Here is a 14,159-nt window from a genome sequence, read left to right as displayed (position 1 = left end):
GATGTGATTATAAATTTCACAACGCCTTTTGCATGCCTCTCAATATCCACTGAAAATACAAATAATACTGTTATCACTATCCTATGTGTATTTGAAAAACGGATTTTTATTACCCCACCTTCCCTCCTACAAAAAAAGGAATTGAGGAAAAAAATGGCATGGCTTCAAAGTATAACAGTAAGCTGAACTTTTCTTCAGGAAGAATAAGAAAAATGTGGGGCACCTGGGTGGCTCAGTTAGTTGGGCAGCCAGCTTCAGCTCAGGTCATGATCTCGCGCTTCGCAAGTTTGAGCCACGTCCTGCACTGGGCTCTGTGCTGACAGCTCAGAGCCTGGAGCCTGCTTCGGGTTCTGTGTTTCCCTCTCTCTTGCCCCTCCCCTGCTTATGCACTTTCTCGCTCTCTCTCAAAAATAAATAAAAAAAAAAATTTTTTTTTTAATTAAAAAAAAAAAAAGAAAGAAAAATGTAATGTTTTTATGCCCTCCTGAACTTTGCACTAGATGTGCTATGGAGCAAAACTCATGACTCTTTATTTAATTAGAAACTCTTTTACTCTTTGCCGTGTGCAATACTGAATGAATTGTTGCGATCAGATTTGGAGTTCATTAGTCTTGGTCCATTTGCTTTCAGAGTGTTTGTTGAATATTCTGGAGTTTAGGTGGGAGGAACAGTGAAAGGTGCTTGTCTTTGTTGGACATTTTCCAGTTGGTCCTCAATGTGCAGAAGTTTGGCCTTGCTGATTCTGGACAATAGAGAATAACGCACTTAACCATTTATTGAGCATACATAATGAGACAGATACTGTACTAGGCATTTTACATGTGAAATCTCCAATATTCACCATAATGGGGCAAAAGGTTATGATCATTCTCGTTTTACAAACTGAGAAACAAAGCAATGAAGTGATTTCTTTTAAAAAAATTTTTTTTTCAACGTTTATTTATTTTTGGGACAGAGAGAGACAGAGCATGAACAGGGGAGGGAAAGAGAGAGAGAGGGAGACACAGAATCGGAAACAGCCTCCAGGCTCTGAGCCATCAGCCCAGAGCCCGATGCGGGGCTCGAACTCACGGACCGTGAGATCGTGACCTGGCTGAAGTCGGACTCTTAACTGACTGCGCCACCCAGGCGCCCCAATGAAGTGATTTCTCTACAGAGATAGAGTTAGTGAGTGTTGTTCAAGATTGGGATTCAGGTTAAAAACCTCTAAAATTCTAAAATACTTCTGTCAGTCTGCCATTAGGTCCCTTGTTTTGGGGCAAAGACACCGTTTTAACTTTGTCACTAACTATATGATTTTGGATAATTCTCTTTACCTCTCTGGGCTTCAGTTTCCTCATCAGTAAAACAAAGAGGCAAAGTTAAAAGAAGTTTAAGCCCTTAGGGTGCCTGGCTGACTCAGTCGGTAGAGTGTGGGATTCTTGATCTTGGGGTTATAGGTTCAAGCCCAGCATTGGGTTTGATTACTTTAAAAAATTTTTTAAAGGGGCACCCAGGTGGCTCAGTCGGTTAAGCATCCAATTCTTGATTTTGGCTGAGGTCTTGATCTCCGGGTCATGAGTTCAAGCCCTGCATTCAGTTCTGTGCTAGGCATAAAGCCTACTTAAAAAAAATAACAATAAATAAAATAAGTTTAAGCTCTGAAATAATTTGATACTAATATTTATATAAAAAACTATTCCCTGATAATAGGTTGTATTAGTCAGGATTTGGTCTCTCTAGTTACATAGGCTAAAAGAAAGTAATTCAGGGATTTAGGTATTTACACAAGTGACTAGAAGGGCCAGAGGAGCAGATACTGGGGAGGTCTGCCAGGAACAATTCCCACAACAACTCTCCCCATTAGCAGGTTGGGATGTGGTACCCCTGGATGAGAGGCAGGTGTTAGGCAAAATAACTATGGACTCAAAGTCAAATAGCCCTTGGGAACAACTCCAGCTTTTCTATTTTTGAGTTGGGCAATGTATACAAACTCTTTGAGCCTTAATTTCTTCAACTATGAAATCAAACAACAAATGGGAAAATACCCATGACAGTTATTAGCACATAGTAGCTAGTCAATCAAGTTTTTCCCTCTCCTCATTCCCTGGGGGTGCAAACAAGCTTGAGACTAGAGGAGGTGGGTAGGGCAGGCTGAAACAATGGGAAGTAATGACAGAGAGGTAATATGGGGCCACAGAACAGAAGTCTTCCTTAAAAAAAAAAAGTAAGTTGGGGTGCCCCGGTGGCTCAGTTAGTTGAGCCTCAGACTCTTGGTTGTGGCTCAGGTCATGATCTTGAGGTTCGTCTTGAGGTTCGTGAGTTCAAGCCCTGCGTCAGGCTCTGCACTGGCAGTGCAAAGCCTGCTTGGGATTCTCTCTCTTCCTCTCTCTGCCCCTCCCCTGCTTGTGCTTTGTCTCTCTCAAAATAAATAAGTAAATAAACATTAAAAAAAAGTAGGGGCGCCTGGGTGGCGCAGTCGGTTGAGCGTCCGACTTCAGCCAGGTCACGATCTCGCGGTCCGTGAGTTCTGGGCTGATGGCTCAGAGCCTGGAGCCTGTTTCCGATTCTGTGTCTCCCTCTCTCTCTGCCCCTCCCCCGTTCATGCTCTGTCTCTCTCTGTCCCCCCAAAAATAAATAAACGTTGAAAAAAATTTTTTTTTAAAAATAAAAAAAAGTAAGTAAACAAGCTTGAATTCTATAGGCAATAGGGCTGATGACAATTTTTGGGTAGGAAAGTAATAAGAGAATTTGGTGCTTTGGGCAAAAATATGGCAGCCATATTCAAGAAGCAAGTTGTTCTCACAATGGTTAATAAGAGATGCCTGCCTTTGCCAATCTCTTTAAAAGAATGTTCCTTTCAGTTTCATGGAAAATGCCCCTTGGGAAGCCATAGAAGTAGACTTAAGTCCTTACTGTTGGGTAATATTTAATTGAAACAATGCTTCCCACTGTTAAGCTTGGAAGTAGATTATATGTTCCCAAATAGGTGCAATATGGTGGGTCTGGGACCCACTCCCCCTGAGTCATAGATAAAAGGACTGAGAAATAGAGTGATCATGGTAAGACAGAACTGATATAACTTCAAGAAGACTGTGTCCCCCAGAAGGTAATTGCATAATGAGAAAACAGTAGAGATCCTCCAATCTGCCCAGGCGTGAATTTGGGCTGAGAAATCATGTGACCCCCTTAGGAACATGGCATCTGTAAAACCACTCAGGATCTCAAATGATCACAACTCAAGTGAACCTGGACATAGAAAAAAGAAATCCTTTCCAATTTCAAGACATTTTAGAACTAAAACGCACTTTAGATTGTATGTGATAGTTGCTTAGAAGTAGATTGTATCCTCTGAACAGGTGCTTAAAAAATTTGAGTGCTTAGGAAATTTTGATAAAAATCACACATCCCTACCTCCAAACCCTCATGTTTTAAATAAGGTAACGAAGCCCAGAGGGTTAGGTAATTGGCCAAAGGTCACCAACTAGATAGTGGCAGAGTCAGAATTAGGACTCAAATCTCCTGACTTTCAATCAAATGTTTTAGCCTTCACTCTGTCTTGCCTTTGGCTCTTGTTTCTGAGGGAACTGGGTGTCCATGCATCATGGCGTTGCTTATAAAAAAAACAATCAACTCATCTCTGTTTCTGGGATCAAAAGTAGGCCATTATAGGGGCACCTGGCTGGCTCAGTCCAGTCCTGGCTGGTGTCCAACTCTTGATTTCTGCTGGGGTCATGATCTCGTGGTTCATGGGTTTGAGCCCCACATTGGGCTCTGTGCTGGCAGTTCAGAGCCTGCTTGGGATTCTCTCTCTCACTCACCTGCTCTCTCTCAAAAATAAGTAAGTAAACTTGAAAAAAATAGGCCATCATAGCCATCTTCCCAGTCCTCTGTGAGGTTCTTGGGACCCAGGGGTCTTCATGATGACATCTTGGAGGGGAAGCATGACTCCTATAATGCACCCAAGAGAGCCACACCAAGGACTGGCTCATATGGTCAGGCCAAAGAACAAGTTCCAGGGTGGGGCTCCTCAGTATTCACAGTTTTCTTCTGAACCCTTTACTGTTACTCATTGTATTAAACATTTCCTCTGTTCTCGGGTGTCAAAACATGAACACCACAGAGGCCAAGTAGGGTCTTAAAATACTACTAACAAATCTTACACATATACAAGAGACCAAGAAAATGAGAAAGAGAAAGAGGGTAAGGGGGAGAGGAAGGGAGAGAATAAAAAAAAATAACAATAAGGACTAGAGGAGAGAGAAAGTAAATAGATGCACATGCCAATAAAGCCATTTTTTCCTGGGCCACACCCTCCATCAGAAATCTGAAAGTCAGGCTCTAATTCAAGAGCTCTGAAGATGTTTTGAGTTTCTTTCCATAGTTTCTAGGCATCTGATGCTTACCAAGGATTCCCACGGGAAACTGTTATTCTCTCAATTTGGTAACGATTATTGACAAAGACCAATTCTCTCTATTCTTCTCTGTAGGTAAAGAGTGACTCACTAAGCCTGAGGGAGAAAGTCCAACATCTCTAAGAGTTAAGAACCCCAGCCTAACAATTTGCCATAGTAGTCACTCCTGCCAATGGGAGCATCTTGCCACAGTTCAGTCAGCGGTAACAGATGCTTCACGGAGGGTGGCCCTTAGTGACAGTATCCAAGAGCAGTGACTCATTTCACAGACAGTAGAAGCTCCTCTGTGAACCGGGGGACAACTGTCAGCACTTACTTAAGTCAGTGTCTTTTCTAGGTCTCAGGGCTTTCAGCTCTTCTAGTAGTTTCTACACTTTTAACCAGAGGAAGACTGCATTTGACTCTCCCAGCTCCATTTCTGAGACCAACTCCCAACAAGTTCCTGACACCCTTTGATCAACAATTCTGTATTTTCATACATACCCTAAAGAAAAATCTCATCCGGGTTCACAAGGAGACCTGACAAGGCTAGTCACTGAAGCATCGTCTGTGATAGAGAAAAACCTGGGAGCAACTTAAACATCCATCCATAGGAGATGAGATGAATCAATGCTGCTGGCCTTGCCAAATGGAATAAATACAGTAGATAAAATGAATGATACATAGATAAATGTAGCAACCTGGATGAATTTCAAAATTTTAAGAATGAAGAAGAAAAGCAAAATATAGTAGCATTTATATAAAGCAGGGAAGCATGCAAAATAATGCTTTTTATTCTACACTGAGAAAATGAGTAGAGATCCAAAGAAAATGGAAAAAAAAACGTCATGAAGACATTTGGGGGAAGAATGTTCAAGTGGACGAAAAGCAAGGGACTAAGGCCTGAGGTGAAAACACGTTTGATGGGTTTGAGTAAGAACAGGCAAGTCAGTGTGGCTTGAATAGAGCACACAAAGGAAGGGAAAGGGTAGGAAATAAGGCCAGAGAGGTAGCCAGATGTCAGACCACGGAGGGCCTTGTAGGTGCCATTGTAAAGTTTTGACAAGGAAGCTTGTGGTGTCACGCCTAAAAATAAAGTCCAATGTTATGTCTTCCATTGACAGCTGGGGGATACTAGGGAGGCCTGAAATGGCCATCCATGAGTTCCCCTCCCCGTCCTGCTTCTGTGGAATAGATGCCCTAGCCAAACAACTGGCTCATCATGGACAAGGTGCAGTTCTTGCTTATCCGTAAATTATTCAACCAATCACATCCTCCTGTGGGAATCAGGGGCATCACAGCCTTGATACTACAAAGCTTGCCTCCCACCACCTGTGGTTGTTCACTCTGTTTCTGGTGCAACCACCAGGCAGGCCATGCATGCCAGGCAGCGTGCTTCCCCAGACTGTGAGTGTGCAGTGACTAATAAACTGTTGTCAGTCTCATCTGTCCAGTGTTGGGTATGCTGTGTTGGAGCCATTAGCCACACCAGGGGCCCAAGGTGGGAACTCCTCCTTCGCCAATGGGATGGATAGGCGATGATGCTAACAGGGTCACATGATCTGATTGATGCTGTAAATAGATGCTAGCTACTATGAGATGAACTATAAAGAGGTGAAAGCAAACACAGCAGTCCCAAACACAAGGTTGCGCACCATCCAGACGTGATCGTTATTTCACGTAGACGAGAGTGGAAGTGGTAGAGGGGAGAGATGGCTGGATTGGAGATGGACTGTAAAGGTGCAGGCAGTATGATTTATTCAGAAAGTGAATGAGTGTGAAAGAAAGAGAGACATCAGAGTCAGTGCTTTTGTTCTGATAACGGGTTGCCCTTTATTCCTATGGGGAAACCGGGAGAAGGGCTGTTTCGCGGTGAATCTCCCTGTTTTCAGCAAGCTATTGCACAAATAAGACTCAAAGGGAAAGGGCCAAACTCATTTTGTGAGGCTCGTCTAGTCTTGACACCAAGTCCAGTTCAAGAAGACAAACTATAGATCAGTTTCACTCATGAACATGAGCACAAAAATCCTAATTAAAATACCAGCTATCAGAATTCAATAATTTATTTAAAACATAAAGTATGGTCAAATAGGGCCCATTAAAGAAAAATGGTTCAGGAAGAGAAAATGTAAAACTATTAAAATAATTCATCACGTTGACTGAGTAAGGAGAAAAATCACATGATTAGCTCAACAAATGCAGAAAAAGCATTGAATCGGGGTGCTTTGCTGGCTCAGTCAGTAGAGAATGTGACTCTTTTTTTTAAATTAATTTATGTTTTAATTTAAATCCAAGTGAGTTAACATATAGCATAATAATGATTTCAGGAGTAGAATTTAGTGATTCATCACTTACATATAACATCCAGTGCCCATCCCAGCAAGTGCTCTTTTTAATGCCCATCACCCATTTAGCCCATCCCCCCAACCCACCTCCTCTCCAGCAACCCTCAGCTTGTTCTCTGTATTTCAGAGTGTCTTATGGTTTGTCTCCCTCTCTGTTTTTATCTTATTTTTCCTTCCCTTCTCCTATGTTCATTTGTTTTGTTTCTTAAATTCCACATAGGGGTGAAATCATATGATATTTGTGTTTCTCTGACTGACTTGATTTGTTTAGCATAATGCATTCTAGTTTCAACCACATTGTTGCAAATGGCAAGATTTCATTCTTTTTGATCACTGAGTAATATTCCATTACACACACACACACACACACACACACACACACACACACACTACATCTTCTTTATCCATTCATTAGTCAATGGACATTTGGGCTCTTTCCATACTTTGCCTATTGTCAATAGTGCTGTTATAAACATTGCGGTTCATGTGCCCCTTTGAATCAGCATTTTTTTATCCTTTGGATAAATACCTAGTAGTATAATTGCTGGGTCATAGGGTAGTTGTATTTTTAATTTTTTGAGAAACTTCCATACTCTTTTCCAAATGCACTAGTTTGCATTCCCAGAGCATGTGACTCTTGATCTTGGGGTTGTGAGTTCAGCCCCACGTTGGGTATAGAGATTATTAAAAATAAAATAAAATCTAAAAAGAAAAAAAGTAAAAACACTGGATAAAATTCAACATCTAAGTTTTTAAAATAAACTCTTAGAAAATGAGGAATAGAGGGGAACTTCTTTAACTTGATAAAGGCTTTCTACTAATGATCTATTGCAATCATCAAATTTAATTAAAAAATTTTAGATGCAATTTCCTTTTAAGTTAGGAACAAGACATGAATGCCTTGGTGTTACCGCTACTCTTTAACAGAGTTCAGGAAGTCCTGGTCAATGCATTAAGTAAGACCAGGAAGGAAGGAGACCAAATTGTTACTATTTGCAATTGTAATACCATGATCAAATGCTTAGAAAACCTAAGAAAAGTAAACAATTATAATTAAAAGGGAGTTCAGCAAGTTTATTTCATATATATATATGTATATGTATATATATATATATATATATATATATACACATATACATACACACACACAATACACACACACACAAAATTAACAGTGTTCCTATAAACAAGCAATAATCCACAGAAAATAGAATATAAAATCCCACTCATAGTAGCAACAAAAAACTATAAAGCATATAGACATCAACCAAAGAAAACACAGAGCTTTATAGAGAATAAAATTTAAACTATTAAAGCACATATATACCAGAAAACCTAAATAAATGGAACATTAAATATCATGTATATTAACAGCTTGCTGTAACATCACATAGAGTTAATTCTCCCTTGATCAATCTCTAAATTCAATGCAACTACAATAAAAATCCCAGAAAAAAAATTAAAATAAAAAAATGGATTCTAAAATTTACGTGGAAAAATAAGAATTTTCAAAGGGTTAAGGTAAAACCAAAAAGAAGATAAATCAGGTATTAGGACATATTGAAGGAAATGAAGAAAACCTTTGTTGATAAAGCTAACAGAAGTGACAGACTTGGAGAATGACAATAGCTAAAACCCACACATAATTAAATGTCAAGATGTGGAAAGAAACTCTTGTAATTCAGTTAAGTCAATATTGACAATGAAATTAGGGGCGCCTGGGCGGCTCGGTCGGTTAGGTGACTGACTTTGACTCAGGTCATGATCTTGCGGTTCGTGGGTTCAAGCCCTGTGTCAGCCTCTGTGCTGACCACTCAGAGCCTGGAGCTACTTCGGATTCTGTGTCTCCCTCTCTCTCTCTCTCTGTCCCTCCCCCACTAGCTCTCCCCTCTCTCTCAAAAATAAATAAACATCTAAAAAATTTTAAAAAATGAAGTTCAAAGCAGAGAAAATGGGGAGAATAACCCACACTAAGAGAAAATAAGACAAATTAAAGAGTCATAACCATAAACACCAGCAAAGTTAGGAACCACAGTAAGGAAAAACAAAACAAAACAAAACAACATGGGCAAAGATATAAATAGTCAAATCACAGGAGGGAACCCCAAGTGGCTAAAAATTATATGAAGAATGTACTACCTCACTAGCAATCCAATTGATGTAAATTAATGTGAAAGTGATATACCACTTAATACACAGAGATTGGCAAAAATTAGAAAGCCAGAAGATAACTAGCGCTGGTAAGCATGTGGAAAAACAGTAATCCTCGTACAGCACTGGAGGAAGTACAAAGCAATGCAGCCTTTCTAGAAAGCAACCAGCAATGCTTCGTGAAAGTAAGATGCGTACACGCAATGACCCATAAATCCTATTCCTGCATACGTAATTCAAAAAAAATCTCATTTTAAGTGTGGACAAAGATATATTAGAGGGCGCTCAGGCCAGATTGTTTGTGGTAGCAAGGAGTTGGAGCGTACCTAAATACCCATTGATAAGGGAAATCTATAAAGAAAATGTGTGGTATAATATGATGGAATCCTATGTAACCATTAGACACAGTGAACAAGTTTTTCACCTAACAACATTGACGAATCTCAAACTGTTGAGTAAAGAAAGAATGAAAAAAGATGAGACTTGAATCTTGATGGCAATTATGAAAATCAACAACACTGATGCGTAATAACATTAGTTTTCAAGGATATACATGTCTAGATAAACACAGGGAAGGGGGACTGCAAAAATAGAGACACAGTACAGCGAGTGCACATAGAAGGAAGGAAGGGATACTTCAGATGGAGGGGGAAACTATGAAAATAGTAAGAGCAGCCTCACCTGGACTGATGTTGGTAATGGGTCATGAAGAGAAGAGTTTTAATAACTCAATTCTGCCCACCGGAGGCCTAAGAAAGGCAAAGCAAAGAAAGGAAAAGAACCAAAAGGTGGGTTGAAAAATCCTTCTGGCTGATCTGTTACTTGGTGTTCTGAACTGTCTGGCTTCTTCAGAAAAGAATTAACCCATCAGCTAGGATCCAGTCAAAGAGAAGGTGTCTTCCCCAGGACAGTCACTTAACTTTTTAAGCCTCAGTTTCTTTACCTGTAAGTAACAGTCCCTATCTGCGAGGTCAAAGCAGTGGATTGAAACAGCTGAACCATGCACATCTCTGCAGGGTGTCTGCTTTCAAGCAAGTGCCCCATACCTGGCAATCACTGTTATTTGGAGATACGGATTATTAGACCTTGACAAAATCTGATAGGTGACTGAGTCAACGCTTGTTTCATAACTATGGGACCAGGTGACCAGAGGGATGTGATTTCCCCGTAGTCCAGAGAGAAGGGGGAGAACAGAAATGAGACGCCAGGTCAACTCACGCTGCATCCAGTTTTGTCCACTACCTCTCTTGCCTCTCCCGGCTTCCTCGAGAAGATATATATAAACTCATTTTTCTGGGTCCAAGAGGAATTTATGATTAAATCCATATGGTTGTCAATATTTCTGGGCAGTGGGACATTGTAGAAGGAACAGCAAATACAGAAAACAGAAAAGACTATCACATCAGCTTTTTTAAAGGACTTAATGCAATTTCCAAATCAGGCCAGTGATTGTCCAAAACTAGGAGGAAAAGCACCTATGGGATCAGTAAGAGGAAGTTACAAAGCAGATTATTACGGATCAGGGTGTAGTAAGCCAGCAAGCTGTGCATTGTACCTTGAAGGCCATCATTCTGAGACCCTGCAATGTAGAAAAGGAAGAGACATTTAAAACCAGGGCTCTCCACCCATCCTCCAGAAGAATGCCTTAATTTCTTGGTCTCCCAAATCACATGTGAACGCTAGCAAGCTGCAGCCAAAAGTGGGAAGACTTTCGTTTTGATGGACCGCTGCTGTCCCCGCAGAGGCGTCAATACCATGGACCATTATGAACACATGAGAACGGCGACCTTGCAAGGCACGGCCAGGATTAGAACATCGGTTTCAGCCATAACGTCAAATATAGTGAGAGTTTACATGGGAGTTGGCATCAAAACAGGATGGTTTACAAGAACCCAAATCTTGAGAGTCCAAAGCCAGAATCTCGATGATGCCTTGGTATAAACAGCATGATTATTTAACTAAACAGACTCTTGCCCTTCTTGTTGACTTTTCCCCTTCCTCTCTCCTTCAGCTACTTTCTATTATTTCTTCAAATGCAAAAATGTAGAGCTTTTTGGTATTTGCTTCCAGATGTTCCCATCTCTAGGGGCAAACACTCGCACTGTATTTCCCCTCTCCTATATGCCAAAAGAAAATCAAACATCTTCTGTTCGCTGTCTGTTATACTGTCATTTTATCACATTTCCTCTTGTGAACTCTGAATTCTGCCTGTAATCTGTTTTAACATTTCAATAGAAATGACAACTCAGAGAGATGGTCATGTCTGTGGGTAACAGAAAACAAATCATTAACTCTGTGTGTATGTATACTCAAATGCCAGGCAAGGTTTCCCCCCAAATCACTCCTTGTGAGAAGAGGGAACCATTTTATATTCAGAGTCTCCTACAATAGGGTGTTCGTATCATTATTTTATTTTGAATAACACAGTTCTTTTCAGGGAAGATACATTATCTCCAAACACCCTCAATCAATGCAAGATTCAGATGTTTAGAAGTGAAATCGGTGAACTTTAATACATATTTAATTATTCTTTCACTTAGGTGAATGGCCTCACATTTGCAAGAGTGGATGTTAATGTGAACAAGCCTTTTAAATATCACTTTTTACAGTATTACAGTAAGTGGCCACATAGTGGATGTTGAGAATATGCAACGGCAGGAAGGAGAAAACAGCTATCCTAATGCTAGATGCTGTTACTTGGGATAAACTGAAATGTGAAAGTGACAAAAATAGGACTATAGTAATATTTCTTTATGTGAAATATAAAATATATAGAAAATGCTATTCCTATATCAATTTTGTAAGTCCATAAAGTGATTTTAAAAGTATACATGACTAAATTAATAAATTAAGTAATTATAAGTAAAGGGTTGGTGTTTTTTGCTATACCTCTCAAACTTTCGGTGGAGGGAGGGGGCGGACTGACTTGGAAAATGGAAAAGGGTCTCATATTTGACATTGACTTATGTTAGGACACACATGGTAAACACACAGAGTAGGGCCGAATCCTAACTGAGGTCCAAGAGAAAAGAACAGCCAACGCATTCACAGCAAATTCTTTTCTTTCCCCCGTGTTACTGACAAATGTTTATCTGAGTCTTTATCTTGATTCTAGATCCTTAGTAAATGATGGCTCTTCCCTACCCATGACCATGCCAATTTGTGAAACAAGCACTCTTCGTTTTCTAGAAGAAAGTGGGTGAGGTGCTATTGCAAAGGAGCCATTTTAGGAGACCCTATACATTTCTTCAAAGAATGCCAGTCACTGACCAAAGCTGCTTGGAAAGGTCTCTTTGAGGACTGCCTCCAGAGTCAGCTCACAGGCCAAACGATGGAGCTAGGCTCTGCACTTTATAGACAGCATTTTTTTTTAACCCCAAATGGTTATACTCACGCCATTTACCAGATTGGCCTCTGGATGACTTTCTGCTCTTTCCAGAAATCATTAAATCCACTCCCTTGCCCTGGCTCCCATCCCCCACCCCACCCCAAAGGATGAAGACTTGGCACAGAGTGGAACTGTCAGAAAAATGCTCTGCAGGCTCTGAAGACAATTCCACGAGAGGAGTTCCAAATGTTTAGACGAAAACAACACAATTAGAGTAAGTATATGACCTCCCAACGAGAATGTGCTGAAAAGAGACAACATTCCTTTGGGTTCTAAGTTCTGGGAGATCTAGTTTTAAGAATCATTTTTCTATTCCTACGTCACGTTTCAAATTGATAAGCCTTGCATTTCACACCAGGTAGCCAGGTTTAGCAAATAGTTTCATCTGCTGACTACTTAATCGAAACAGAAAGCCTTAAGCTCCTTTTTCTTCTCTTCTTTTAAAACTAAGACCATAAACACGAGCACAATTGACCTGCTTTGCCCATTAGCTTGTTTAGCAGAACAGTGGGACCGTCACCCCAAGTAACAACACTAGAGGCAGACCTGTAGAGGCAAGCATGTGACAGCAGTGTATGTTAGCCAACTTGACAATAAATTATATTTACAAAAAAGAAGAGAAAAAAAATTAATTAAAAAAAAAAACCAACAGCGTAGGAGTCATGATTCCTCATCTTCAGTTACTCATTTGCGGAGGTCCTGAAAGCCACAGTTATATGGACCTGTCTTGTTTGCAGGCCTGGTTAATACATCTTTCCTCTTACATTCTGGCCTTCGTATGCTGCAGCCTCTCCATATATCATACTCCGGTTTTAGTCTTTGCTGCGTGGTTATTTGGTCATGAATTTATTACTATTCATTTTTCAACACAGTCTCTCAGCACATAAGGTATTCCTTGTTGGGAAATTATGCGGCTTTAGAAACTTACTTTAACTCTTTCAAGCTACTAGGATATTACTTAGTAAGTTCACGGAGGCAGTAATTTCCCATGTAAGAGCAGCTGACCCCTTAAAGGTTGTCAAGTAGCCAACTTGCGAATTGATAGGAAGATTCAATAAATGCAGACTTAATGCAACCAATCCCAGTTAAGAAATAAGTTACTCTGGGGATTTAAAAAGAGAAAACGAGTCCAGGGAAATTGGCTAATTCTCTTGGACAGAATTCTAAAATTAGGGAATGAAGGAAAACAAATTAGACTTTCACATATTTGGATTTTAGAAGAGCATTTGATTGAGAAAAGTAATTTTACAGATAGATTAATTCAAGCTGGGTTGACTATTTGCAGACTAAAATACATCATTCTAGTATGATACTCATTAGATTCACATTTCCCGTTACCTCTAGAGAGCGCATATTGCCAAATGCAGGCATTTAAGATAAGCCCTTTCACTGTGCAAAAGTTTTAGGAAACTTTTTCCAGGAATTTAACCCAGAGGAAAACCCAACAGAAACAAAAACAATTTACATTTGTCCACAGTAGAGCATTTCTCTGGGTTCTGCCAGACATTTTTTAGATATTCTCAAATCAATTCCTCATTCCTACCTCTGGCATCTCACTACAACAATACCAGACATTGATAGAGTGTTTGCAGTGGTCGAATGCTTTCTTTCTACGTCATCAGGTCAGATCCGCACAACCATTTTGTGCGTTTAGACACGCTTCTCCACCTGAATGCAGGCTCTAAGAGGGAGGAATTTTGCCTACCTTGTATATTGTTATATCCTCAGAAACCAGAGAAGTGCCTGGTACATGGAAGGCATCGGCAACCATTCGTTGACTTGTGTGGACCAGGAAACTCAGGGGCCTCCAGAGGAGTAATAATGACACATTTGTTAAGCTCCCTGAAATCTTCAGACAGCTGTTCTATTTATTCTGTTTTTGCAGACTCCAATATTTTATGA

General features: G+C 40.2%; 1 long non-coding RNA gene across 3 annotated transcripts in view; it reads right to left on the bottom strand.

Annotated features, from left to right (window-relative positions):
* LOC123577593 overlaps positions 1–14,159 on the bottom strand; it is a 235,276-nt gene that overhangs the window by 79,212 nt on the left and 141,905 nt on the right. For 2 of the 3 annotated variants that reach the window (XR_006701955.1, XR_006701968.1), the window contains exon 6: positions 381–742. The exons of the other annotated variant lie outside the window; for it this stretch is intronic. This is a non-coding gene — a long non-coding RNA (uncharacterized LOC123577593). Of the gene's footprint in view, positions 1–380; positions 743–14,159 lie in introns of those variants that run through there. 3 annotated transcript variants of the gene reach the window in all.

The sequence above is a fragment of the Leopardus geoffroyi genome, chromosome A1, assembly GCF_018350155.1.
Source record: "Leopardus geoffroyi isolate Oge1 chromosome A1, O.geoffroyi_Oge1_pat1.0, whole genome shotgun sequence".
In the NCBI taxonomy this organism is placed as follows: domain Eukaryota; kingdom Metazoa; phylum Chordata; class Mammalia; order Carnivora; family Felidae; genus Leopardus; species Leopardus geoffroyi.
The sequence above is the reverse complement of the archived record's forward strand: the minus strand, read 5'-3'. Positions and strand labels throughout refer to the sequence as shown.